The following is a 12,907-nucleotide window of genomic DNA, read 5'->3' as shown; positions in this document are numbered from 1 at the left end:
TACCCAGGGCATAGGTGTACCCTAGGCCTACCAGGGGCTGCAGCATGTATTATGCCACCCCTGGCCTGGCCTTCCATTATGACACAACTGGCTGATCACTCAGCTGGGGCAAGGTCGTGTAATCACTCCTTGCTTAGGTGTAGTATTCCTATACCTAACTTACATATAGACACATGTGTACCTATCAGCCACTCCTATGGCAGGCCTTAACAATCCTGGAGGCAGAGGGCTTGGTAACATGTGAGATGGTGCTCTAGCATGAGCTGAGCCTGTCTGCAGCTTTCGGAACCATGTCCTTATAGCTGTTCTATGATATAGCCTACCATATACTCTTAAAGTACCTTATAATCTTAAACGGTTATGGTAACTATGGCTTGGCTTTATCAAAACATGTTGTGTAAGGTGTCTAACACTTTGGAATAATACCCCCATCCCATTTCTGGGGATGAGGATATTATCCCTCCCTTCTAGAGGGAGAAGACATGTTGTAACCTACTTACCCGGTTAAAGTTAACCAGAGCCCCAGCATCACAAAATGGATGCTGCTGCCACAGACACGAGTCTGATCTCCTGCTGCTGGGAGTGATCCCGGCAAGGGAGGCTTGGAAAATAGGTTTCCTGCCTTGGGAGGTGCGAGCACCACCCCAGACAGGCCTTAGTGTATTGGGGCAGGGAGGGATGAAAAGAATGAGACATGCCTGGGGCACACAAGGTGTCCCGTGCATAGTCCAGTTCAAACCGGTGCTGGGGCACTCCAGCCCCAGTCCTGGCGCGAAACTGGACAAAGGGAAGGGGGTGTAACCACCCCCCTCCCAGGTCCCACCCATAAGGCGTGACCTAGCAGGCAACCTAGCCCCCCAGATTAGTATAAGAGTGGTAGCTGGGCCCCAGGAGATTAGATTATCCTGAACCTGCAACTTGAACAGAAACTCTGGACCTTCGACAATCGACGAAAGAAGAAGACTGAAGAATCTCCCTTGTGTCCAAGGAGTGGCTACCCTGTGCAAACAGGCACCATCAAGAGACTACCCTTTGCTTTGCTGAAGTTCTACGAGGGACCGACTGCAGAGCCCGACCAGAGCCTTGACTTCCAGACTTCTCCGACCCTGATCCACATCCACAGCCGAGCTGAGATCCGTGGAGGCGACGAGAGACGTGGGACCGGCTACCTGGGAAAAGTGGCGAGTATCTTCCAGCGCAGCTTCTGAGGCACCCTCGAAGTTGTGCACTGGGGATTGAGAAGCCCCAACCCCAAGCACCATCTGCACTGAAGATCAGCCCCCCACACTCCACGAGTCCTGCGTGGGGCCCTTCTGCATTTTCCTGCTTGCCGCGTCTGTCCGGTTGCTTGCCCGTTGGCTAGTGGCCTTTGTGACGACGCACCCTGAAATCTTCACTGCTGGTTTGGCTCCTCCAGACTGGCTCCCGCTTCTTTGCAAAAGAGAAGCACCCCAGATCTTCCTGGTCTGCACCAGAAGCAAGTCCTCCGTTCTTCGTGGGTTCCGCTTGCCAAGGCTTGGTGAGTCCTAGTTCAACTTCGACGCCGCCGACAGCAAGAGCCTTCGTGGGACAGCTCGCCTCCTGGTCCTGGTTGTCCTCGACGTCTCCTGGTACCCGTGGCTGCAGCGACAAGCTTCACCTTTCACCTGCAATCTTCACGACATCGCCTGGTTCCTTCCTGGTTCCACGTGGTCACTGGCTAGTGACCTTGACTCTGTCCCTTCTGCTTGCAGGTATCCTCTCTTCTTGATCCCAGCCTTGGGATCCACCGGACACTCTTCACTGACTGCCTGTCAGCAACTTTCCTTCAGGCATCCATAGAAGTCCACGACGAAACCCGACGCAAGTTCACACCTATGCACCCGCAGCCCGTGGGCTAGGTAACTTGGGTACTTCGGTGCTCACAAGGGTAGTGACTATCCTAGGGTCTAGTTTCCGAGTCTCGACTCTCTAGCTGCTTCAGAAGTGTCCTTAAACTGTTAATTTCTAACTGCTAGTAATTCTATCGACTTTTACGCATTACGCGTGAGTGTTTCCACTCTGCACCTGAATCCCGTGGGCCTCCCACTTCCTAACTGTTGCTAGTGTAGTGTAGCCCCAGCGATTCCCTAGGCCTAGGCCTATCCTATTTCCGTGACAGTGGTCCTTATACCACTTCTTTAGTATATGGTTTGCGTGGCCCCTAGGGCCTAACTGTATTACTTACCTGTGTGACTTAACGTATGCTTAAATAAGACTGTGTTGTACTTACTTTAACCTCATAAAGAGTGCGGAGGGTTTGACTAGAATAAATACACTTTATTTTATATATATATCTGTTGTGGTGTCCTTTCATTTGGTATTCAAGGGATTATATATGGTATCACAGCTGGCTTCACATGCCATTCAGAGTTTAGCCTAAGACTGCTCTTGTCCATGCTCTTGTCCATGCTACCACCAGGATAGCTGGTCTATAAGGTTGACTTTACAACCAATCACCATAAGGGTTGTTTGGACTGATATAAGGTGTACACTAGAACTAGTGACATCATACATCAGGCCAACTTCTCACATGGTCTCTGGTTCTTATCAAATATTCTTCAGATTCAAGAAGAAGAGTTTATTTGAGAAATTCAGACCTCAAATTCTGACTGTCCACACCCATTCCATAGCCTTGAGGAAGACCCGCCATGACACCTATGAAATAAGCTATCGTCAGGGTCGAAACGTCGGCGTTACATGTTGGCTCAGTAATATCGAGTCTCTTGGTTTTGAATATAGTGTATTCTTCCCCGCTACCAGAGACATTGATTATACTTGTACTGACCCCCTCTGTGATTAAATTGTAATATCTGTTGTGAATATTTGTACATATTTTATTTGCACCTGTATATATTGTATTCACCTCACCACAGTCACTGAGCACTTATTTCACTGGACTATTGTTGACAGCCTGAGAAATTGAGTTAAAATAAATATTCTGCTTGAATTCAGCATACATGAAGTGGTTTTTGCATGTGTTACTGTTGGGTACTATTGAAACATTATATAATGCTGTGAAGAAATCAGTCCTGCACCCTACAGAACCACTGTAGCTTTGTTGTTTGATACCCAGGTTCTGAGGGACACCGGGTTTCCCCATTGTTTTTGTGAAACCAAACTCAACTCCGGCATCCGGTGTCTAGTCCATATTCGCGCACCATCATTACAAGAGGATGCACGCATCAGTTAACTCTTTCCAGCACTTCAACGGCAGCGGTTCAACTCCGATCCGGATTCGAACGCACCTTGATGAGAGGCTACATCACAATAGCCTGCGAGCGGCGGCGAGCTCCACTGACTCCAGTCAAACTTTGAAACTATCTGATAACTGCCACCCGTTGACCTCGCACACCGGACGGCCCACCCTATATTTTGAGCCCTGTCTCATTATTGGATAATGTAGGACACATTGTTGCAGTCTCCATGACACCACCATGTAACATGATGGCCAAATGGAGCCAGTGAGCCGAAAGCAACTGAGCCCGCTCCCAGGCCTGCAGCAGTCACATGACACTGCAGCTACCAGAGCAGCCACACCGCACGCTGCTTTCCACGGTGCTAATTATAGTGCTCCGGATTGATAGCTGTAGGAAGCGCTATGAATGTGTGAGTTTGCAATTTAGTGCAGTGATGCGATCCGCATCACTGCGCTAAAATACAAAGTGATCCAACACACTGAAATGCGTTGGTCTAACGCCCGATGCGTGGTACTTGGTGGGGCTGCTGAATTTTTATTTGCATACACAAAATCAAAAACGGAATTGCATAAATGTAATTTCAATTATACATAAAACTGTTTCATAACGAGCTTTCCAGTGAACATGTCATGTACATATTATATACTGTGTTTCAAAGTCTCTTCCCAACTCATTATGACTTTGGTGGTACAGTTAATCCCGATCCATCAGCGGACATGTTTCGCTGGCTCCAAGCAGCTTTTTTAAGGATTTAGTTATGTTATATAATCCAGTGAAGCAACATAACTAGTTCAATCCATATTTCATTTATTCACCAAAAACACAGGTAGAGGACCGCACCAAGACCAATTATCTCAAACCAGACATTATACACCCATAAATGTATAAATGGTTTGGCAAAAGGACCCAATGCAAGATGCCATTATTGTGTTATAGAATGAAACATTCTCTGGCCATATTTATTACATCTCATATACATGTAAAAAATGTCATATTAAGTTGCAATATGTTCAGGATAGAATAGTGATTATCACATGGACATCACTAATACATTACATTTCTAGCAAATAAATACTCCACAGCTAATACATGAACTTTTCTAGCAAATACTCCAAGGAAGTCAGGGTTGACCACCCCTCAGGCCCCTTGGAGCATCAACTGAATCAATTGACTTGGACCCAGGTTGAAACACTGCTGGTTCCTCAATAAGATGTCCTTACAAGGCAAACTCACTTGCTACCTCAAGACAGAGGGAGCTTGGGCCAGCATGACAGCCATGCCAGAGCCAACCCGATACAGGGATCTCCCTGGAACGTATTGGGAGATGAGGCTTGACAACCAGTCCACACCATGCCGTTTAATGGAGTAACCTGGCTGGCTATGGATAATAGTGGAGCGGGCATCCTCAGCCTTCCAAAAAAGAACATAGTACCCCTGCCTCGGCTTGAGCTAAAGGCGTAAAAAATTATTCCATCCTGAATTTGCCTGCAGTTACATTTTTGATGCCAAGGTCGTCTACCTGTTTTGTGGCCAAATATGACTCCTCCTCCTCCACAGGCTTGGGTGGTTTCCCGATCGACCAGGCCTCCCCCCAAATTCTCTTGCTTTCTATTGTGAGAGATGTCATGGATAAAATGGCACAAAATTTTTCACAGACCATCTGTTGCCGTGGATTGACAAAAGAGCCCTAGCCATGTTAATAACAACTCGCCTGGAGGCAACCACAATGAACTGTCTTTGGTAACACAGTGTTAAGCAACTGCTTCTTGTTCAAGATGCCTGCTTAATTCAATTCGTTCATGCTCTTAGAAGACCAGTCCAGACTATCCCTTAGGATGACATGGGATCTCCACAATGGCCAAGCTTGGGCATCTTTTAGACAGTCATGACATTTCCCTCATAAAGTTCTCAAATAAGATTCTCCTTTCAACATTGCCAATCGCTGCCACCATTATGGCGGATGACGACTGCAGGCGGCTGTAGCCCCATGCCTGTGTCCTCCCTGATAAACTGGCGTAGATCACCCAAGCAGCGACTGCCTCTTGCCACCCCAGCGGAACTGAAGACTCGCTTTTGTTGCCTGTCTGCTAAACTGGCTATGGATAAGATGACTTTGCACACCTCATGAAAAAATGACTGAGGATCCATGCACTGCCTTAAGTCATGTGACCTGGGGGGGCGTGGCTAGCGCCCGACGATGATGGCGGCTCATCTGTAGCTCTCCCGTGTCGGCGGGAGCGGAGGCGGCCTGAATGCGGCACCTTTATCATTTCCCGACTTAAAAGCGGAGGCGCATCTGTCGGAAGATATGGGGTGTCAGAGGCTTTCCTTTCTACGCTGATACAAGACTCGTAGGCACTTTTATCTGCTTTTTATTTTCCTCACAGGCTGTGACACGGCTTCGGCCGCCATTTTGTATGCTCGCGCTGACGGAGCTCTCTGACTGAAACGTTTTTGCTACCTGTAACCTGCACTTTTCAAACGGAGGCAGGGAGGGGAACTAACATATTTCATGACATGTGTTCCCATTTCTTGGAATATTTAGCTATTATGGCGCCTGAATGTCACTCTCAGCAGCTTTATCAACAGAATTTTCTTTAGTGCTGGATACAAGGAAATATAACACTCATCTCATCCATACTTGAGCTGCCCTGCATTATTATTGGGAACTTTATGTTTTTTAACAGTATTCATGCCTTATTTCCTTCAGCGGGGAAAGTGTGCTTTACTGCCAGTGAGAGGCTACCATAATAACTGCAATCTCTAACCACAACAGATTAAATATGATTATTTTTCTCGACCTGTCCTACACCTGAGGCTGTGCGAGGAGTGATATGAGGAGTAATTAATTTGTTATGTATAATGTTGATAACCTCAGGTGATATGAGAGAGCGCCAATTGTCACTTCATACATGAATATTGCAACGGCTACATAGCTTGAAGCTTCACATCCATCTTCGGAACCTATGATATGATGTTGATCTGGGCACTCAAATAAACACAGTTTTTTTTACCTCACATATTGAGCCTATATATTATGTGGCGCATTAAAAGAGAATATTACTTTGGCGCACTACCTCCTCCATTATTCTCTGCTTAACATATTACTCCTCATTTCTGCAGAGCATTTTTTAAAAAAAAATTCCAATTGCAGCTCATCCTCTAAATAAATACTGGTATTTGAAGCACCCAACCTCACAAACTTACTTCAAGCGTCAGTCTCCTTACTAATACTAACTGTTCTGAATATCTATTTAACGGCATATCGCAAAAGAGGAGACGGAACAACAACAAAATTCCTGATAACTTCAACAGAAGATACTCTTCATGGGAAAACTCCGGAATTTAAAGCTGGCTACTTCTTCTCAATTATCTGTGGACTCAGATTCAGATTCTCCTCCTCAAGACATGGTAGACGACACGGCACCAAAATCAGATTCAATACGAGGAGCCATTCCAAAAGCGCGCAACAAGGGAAAGCTGCCATCCTCTCTTGCTTCCTCTAAGCGCCTGAAGAAAGATCCACCGTCCCCAGGGAGTAACTCCTCATCCGCTTCCATGGATCTCATTTTGGAAGAACTTTGTGCGTTCAAGCCCTTTATGGAAGCCACCACAAAGAACATGCAGGCTATGCAGGAGAAATGGTCATCTCTGGAGTCACGTGTTCAAACTTTAGAAAATTCCACAGACTCTCTGCAATCCTCTTGTTCCCATATTCCGTCATTGGAGACGGAGATACTTCTACTTAAGCGTCAGACAGAGGATTTGGAAAATAGGAATCGTAGGAACAATCTACGCCTTTATGGTCTTCCATAACTTACAGAGGGGTCAAACCCCACTGTCTTCTTCCAATCCTTTCTTGCCAAGATCTAAGATGCTCCGGCCTTAAATTCCGTTAACATCCAACGGGCTCATCGCCTTGGCCCGAAGGTCGCTAGCAAGCCTAGAGGTGTCATTATGTTATTTCTGCAATTCACTGACCTCCTACAGGTCCTTTCAGCTGCCAAGCTCAAGAAGCAAATTATGTGGGAAGGTCATCGCCTCTATCTTTCACAGGATGTCTCCAAGGCCACTGCAGACCGAAGGAAAAAGTTCTTGGACATGCGACCTCAACTACGGGCCCTGAATGCTAGATATGGACTTCTACATCCTTGTCTCTTCAAGGTCACATATAAAGACAGAAAAACCACGTATGAGGACCCTGCAGCCTTGCAGGCGTTTCTCCAACGGCAAGGTCCAGATGTTATGGATGTATCCAGACCTGGTTGACAAGACCTGCTACTTCTTCTTGGAACTCGTTATGTTATGATTCTGTTGTCTTTCCATTATCGCTGACGTTTCACTCCCATGTGTCCCTTCTGTGGTTCAATTGTAGTTTGTTTTTTCCTGTTTCCCTGTGACACATCTTTCCCTTCAATTGTATATTTCTCTTGTTTCTACAGACATCTCCTTCCTCCGTCCTACCCTGATGTGCCATGCTACTTTCTATACGCTGCGTTTTTGGATCCATGGTATTTGATGTTTGTTGTCCGCTCTGGATGTTGTCGTCGCTGTCTCCCGGCGCCATCGCCCCATCCTCGTTCTTGAGTTTTTCATTCCGTAAGTATGTTTTTCAGTCGTTCGTTTCAAACATGTACTGTCTTTTTGTTGGTTTTTGTTTCTGTCCTTTTTTCTACACTTGATCTCTTACCATTTGCTCTTTCCTCTCTTTCTTCACTTTCTTTCACCTTCCATTTCCCCTTCCTGTTCTTTCCTTTCCTTGGATTCAGTATTATTTTCATAGTGGTTCCTTCCTTCTTCCCTTTCCTTTTCTTCCTCTTTGCTTTCTCTCCTTCTGCCCTCTCTCTCTTTCATCAATTCATTACAATTCTCTCCGTTTTTCTCAAGTTATTTTTTCTGCAATAATAAGCATGTTGCTGTTAGTTGTTTTGCTTTGCTGTTCCATTCCGTGTTACATCGTGGAACGTTAAGGGTTTAAACAATCCCATTAAAAGGCAAAGGGTGTTATCACATTTAGCGAGACTTAAGTCTGATGTTGCCCTCCTTCAGGAGACTCATCTCTCTGAAACGGAGGCTCTGAAACTCAAGCGTTGTTCGGTGGGTCATGTCGTTTGCTCTCCCACAGTTTCCAAGAAAAATGGTGTTGTGATTTTATTTCATAAAAAGTTATATGTTTCCTCAATTTCTCACGAGTGTGATGTTGATGGCAGATGGGTTATTGTTACACTGCTTATAGATAATATTCCTATCACTCTTTTTAATGTGTATGCCCCAACTGGGATTGACAGATTATTTTGGCCCTCTATTTCAACCAAGCTGTTCTCCCTTTCTGGAGATTACATACTTCTCGGGGGAGACTGTAACCAAGTGGTTGATCCCTTTCTCGATCGTCACTCCAATGTTAAATTTGTCCCCTCTAGGATGCACTCTCAATTTGTTAACACCTTTCAAAATAATGCTTTGGTGGATATCTGGAGATTGTGTAATCCGGACCTTAGAGAATACAGCTTTTACTCTCCTCCACATCAATCACAATCCCGCATTGATCATATCTTCCTTAGTAAATCCCTATCTCAGCACGCTATACGCTCTGACATTGGTTCCATCATAATCTCAGACCATGCTCCGATTCATGTGAACCTTGACCTACTTCCTTTTTCCCCTCACTCTGGCAGATGGCGTTTCAACAATGCTTTACTTTTGGAACCTACTTTTTGTTCTGAATTTACTGACTTTGCCACTGAATTTTTCCTTCTCAATCATACCCCTGACTCCTCTTTTGTTACTGTTTGGGATTCTTTTAAAGCAGCCTCTAGGGGTTTTATTATTAATTTTGTAGCCCGATGAAAGAAACTTCGAGTAGCCAAGTCCAAACGCATTTTAGCTAATATTAGAACATTGGAATGTTGGTAGCTCCATTGAAAACAATGGAGTGCTCCGGGCTTATAATGGCTGGTATAAGCCCGGAGCACCAACATTCCAATGTGTCTTTGTTCACAGCTCTGGCTGTGAACAAAGACTTCAGGGAGCCTGAGGGGATTTCAATCCCCTCGCGCTCCCTGAAGGCTTTGTTTTGTTAGAACATTCTGCCCTCTAGTGGCAGAATGGTCTAATAGCCTTATAGCCCTTCGTAGCAGGGCTATACCGGCTTTTAAAGTCCCTCTGCTTTGTTAAAGTCCCTCGCCTTCGGCTCGGGCCTTTAACGCTGCAGCGGGCCTTTAACAGCCGGTATAGCCCGCTACGGCGGGCTATAAGGCTATATTAGAACATTGGAATGTGGAGCACTCCATTGTAGACAATGGAGTGCTCCATGCTTCTACGGGCCGGTAAAGGCCCGCAGAGCAACATTCCAATGTTTTACAAAAGCCTCTCGAAGCTCGAGGGGATTTAAATCCCCTCGAGCTTCGAGAAGCCTTTGTTTAATTTATTAGAACATTCTGCCCTCTAGTGGCAGAATGTTCTAATAGCCTTATAGCCCTTCGTAGCAGGGCTATACCGCTATTAAAGTCCCGCCGCTTTGTTAAAGTCCCTCGCCTTCGGCTCGGGCCTTTAACGCTGCAGCGGGCCTTTAATAGCCGGTATAGCCCGCTACGGCGGGCTATAAGGCTATATTAAGTCTTTAGAGCTTGATTATCATGCTTCTAAATCTGAGATTTCTCTTAGAAAGCTTATTGATGCGAAAATTTCCTTCAATAAGTTTACAACTGATGCTGCCTCTAACCTTTTGCTAAAATGTAATTCCAGGTATTATGGGGGTAAGAACAAAATGGGAAAACTCTTGGCCAATTACTTAAAGATAAGAAAGGAGCGTACAAGGATTGAGGCCATTAAGACTTCCACTGGGAACTCTTGCTTTAAAGATAAAGACATTCTTTCTGAGTTTGTTAAATTCTACGACAATCTTTATACCCCTGAACACATCCCGGAGACTACGGATCTTCTTTCATATTTTCATTCGCTTGTCTCCCCCTGGCTTCTCACGTTGATTTTATTGCCCTAGAACGGGACATTTCGCTTTCTGAAATCTCCCATGCTGTTTCTAACTTGCGACACAGTAAATCTCCAGGCCCAGATGGTTTCACTATTGAATTTTACAACCACTTCGCCTCTCTACTTCTCCCTAAACTGTTACTATTATTCCAATCCTTCCTGGCAGCGGGTTCTTCCAGCGGCTCCTTCCAACAGGCTTTAATCTGTCTAATTCCCAAAGAAGATAAGGACCACTCGTTATGCAAAAATTACAGACCAATTTCCCTGGTCAATACGGATTATAAAATTCTGGCTAAACTTTTGGCATTGCGCATGGACCCCCTTTTACCCGATCTCGTTAGCCCTGAACAATCAGGTTTGGTCAAGGGTCGTCTATCATCTGACAATTCCCATGTTTTTCTTAATATACTTAGCAAGGCTTCCTCTCTATCGCTTCCCTTCTCAGCTATTTCTTTAGACGCGGAGAAAGCCTTTGACAGGATTGGGTGGGATTTTATGTTTCAGGCCTTACGCTGGATCGGCTTTTCTTCCAAATTCATCTCTATTATTTCTTTACTCTATTCTAATCCCCAGGCTTCCATTTTCGTCAACGGGATGACCTTGGATTATTTCTCGTTACACAGGGGAGTGCGACAAGGCTGTCCTCTATCTCCCCTACTTTTTGTTTTAGCCTTAGAACCCTTTCTTACCAAAATTCATCTGGACAACAGTATTTCTGGTTTTAAATTTGGTTCACGTCAGGTTAAACTCTCGGTCTATGCTGACGATATTCTTTTTTACTGCTCTGATCCTGTTTCCTCTATTCCCTCTTTTCTCCAGCAGGTGTCTTCCTTCTCTGCGGTCTCTGGTTACCGCCTAAATGCTGATAAGTGTGAGATTCTACCTTTAAACCCCATTTGTCAAAAGCATCTTTTTTCCCAAACGGGTTTCTCATGGCAACCATCTAAGATCAAATATCTGGGTGTTTGGTTCGCTCCTCGCTTGTCTGACACGCTCAAATTTAATTTTGATTATGTCTTCAAGAAAATGGACACGGCTATTCAATGTTGGAACCCGCTCTTTCTGTCCTGGTGGGGTCGGCTCAATTCTATAAAAATGATGTTATCCCCTCTTCTTCTTTATACCATTTCCATGCTTACAGTCCACATTCCAGTTTCCTTCTTTAAACGGATTGATTCCTTGTTGCTGAAATTCTTATGGAATGGCAAGCGGTCTCGGATAGCTCTGGCTTCATTGCGCAAGGATAAGGCCCAGTCTGGTGTGCGTTTCCCGGATTTCAGAGAATATCATCGAGCTTTCTCTTTGAAACAATCTACCCGTTGGTTCTCTTCTGATCTTCCGCACTATCCGCCCGTCTGGTTAAGTATGGAATCTTCCTTTCTATCCCCCTTTACCTTTCGCGAGTTCTTATCCTTCACGTCTTCTTTAGTTCGCTTTCGTACGCAAGTTATTTCTCACTCCCGCACTCTCCTTCTCCCTTACATACTATCATCTTATCCCTCCCTTCTATCCACTCACGTACAACCGTTATGGCACAACTCTCTTTTTAAAATTCGTAATCGCACCATATTTTGGAAAACATGGCACTCTCGAGGATTGTGCTGGATCTCTCAATTAATTTCCCAAGATACTCCTCTCTCTTTCCAGGAACTTCAATCCTCTTTTTCATTGCCCTCTTCTGCTCGATCGCAATACCATGCCCTTCTTCCAGTCCTGATCTTATATGTTCGCTCCTTGGCATCATCTACCGATATTCCTGTGGAACGCAAAGCTACTTCTTTATTATTGGAGACGTCTCCCTCAGCCTCTGCTATTTATAACTCTCTTCCGATATTCCACTGACAGACTAAAATCTAAAATCGAGAATGCATGGGAATTGGATCTTTCTCAGGATTGGCCAATACCTTTTTGGGACAAAATATGGGCTAAGCTTCATAAAACCTCTAGGGCTGCTAATACTACCCAAACCTTATATTTTATTTATAACAGAACTTTATGTACTCCACATGCTTTGTCCCGTTTTTCACCTGACACATCCCCTATTTGTTGGTCTTGTTCCTGTCCCGTCGCAGATCTCAAACACATGTTGTTTGAATGCCCTCCTATCTCCAAGTTCTGGCACCTAGTTTGGACGCAAATACAAAAGATATTCCAACTTCAAATTTCCTTTTCCCCTTTGCAAGTTTTTCTAGGTTCCCTATCACCGAGTCTCCCGCAATCTCCCTCCCATTATCTATTACTTGACCTTCTAGTTGCTGTGGCTTTCCATACCATTACTTTTAATTGGAAACAGGCTGCAAATGTCTCGTACCATGCTTGGTGGAATGCAGTTTGCTTCCATCATCGTCTAGATACTAATTACGTATCTCCAGTTTCCCTGGCAATTAAACGCGACCTGATCTGGCTCTCTTTGGTATCCTATCTCTCCTCCTTTGCTCCAGCACACGCTTCTCCAAACCCTGATACAGTTGAGGTGCGTAAGCCACCATGAGTTTCTTGTTTCTTGTTTCTTTAATGCCTTTTTGCTATGAAATTACGTTCTACTATATTATATGATATTTTTAATTCCTGTACGTAGGTTCTGTTCATGTAAACTTCATGCTTATTTTATTTGCTTTTATTGAGAGTTTCTATTGGACTGCTTATTTTTTGTATATGCTTATCATAATGATTATACCCCGTTCCCCTCCCTTCTCCTT

At 44.8% G+C, this 12,907-nt stretch overlaps 1 protein-coding gene and 1 long non-coding RNA gene across 8 annotated transcripts in view; one reads left to right on the top strand and one right to left on the bottom strand.

Annotated features, from left to right (window-relative positions):
• LOC146809185 (uncharacterized) overlaps nucleotides 1-12,907 on the top strand; it is a 432,226-nt gene that overhangs the window by 87,272 nt on the left and 332,047 nt on the right. For all 7 annotated transcript variants that reach the window (XR_014966368.1, XR_014966365.1, XR_014966366.1 and 4 more), the window contains exon 2: nucleotides 7,661-7,817. The gene's annotated coding sequence lies outside the window, so the exon portion shown is untranslated. The remainder of the gene's footprint in view (nucleotides 1-7,660; nucleotides 7,818-12,907) is intronic.
• Nucleotides 1-12,907, bottom strand: part of LOC146809187 (uncharacterized) — a 171,180-nt gene that overhangs the window by 68,149 nt on the left and 90,124 nt on the right. The window lies entirely within an intron of this gene.

The sequence above is a fragment of the Triturus cristatus genome, chromosome 7 (assembly GCF_964204655.1).
Source record: "Triturus cristatus chromosome 7, aTriCri1.1, whole genome shotgun sequence".
Lineage (NCBI taxonomy): Eukaryota > Metazoa > Chordata > Amphibia > Caudata > Salamandridae > Triturus > Triturus cristatus.
Note: the sequence above shows the minus strand (reverse complement) of the source record. Positions and strands in the feature narration are given on the sequence as shown.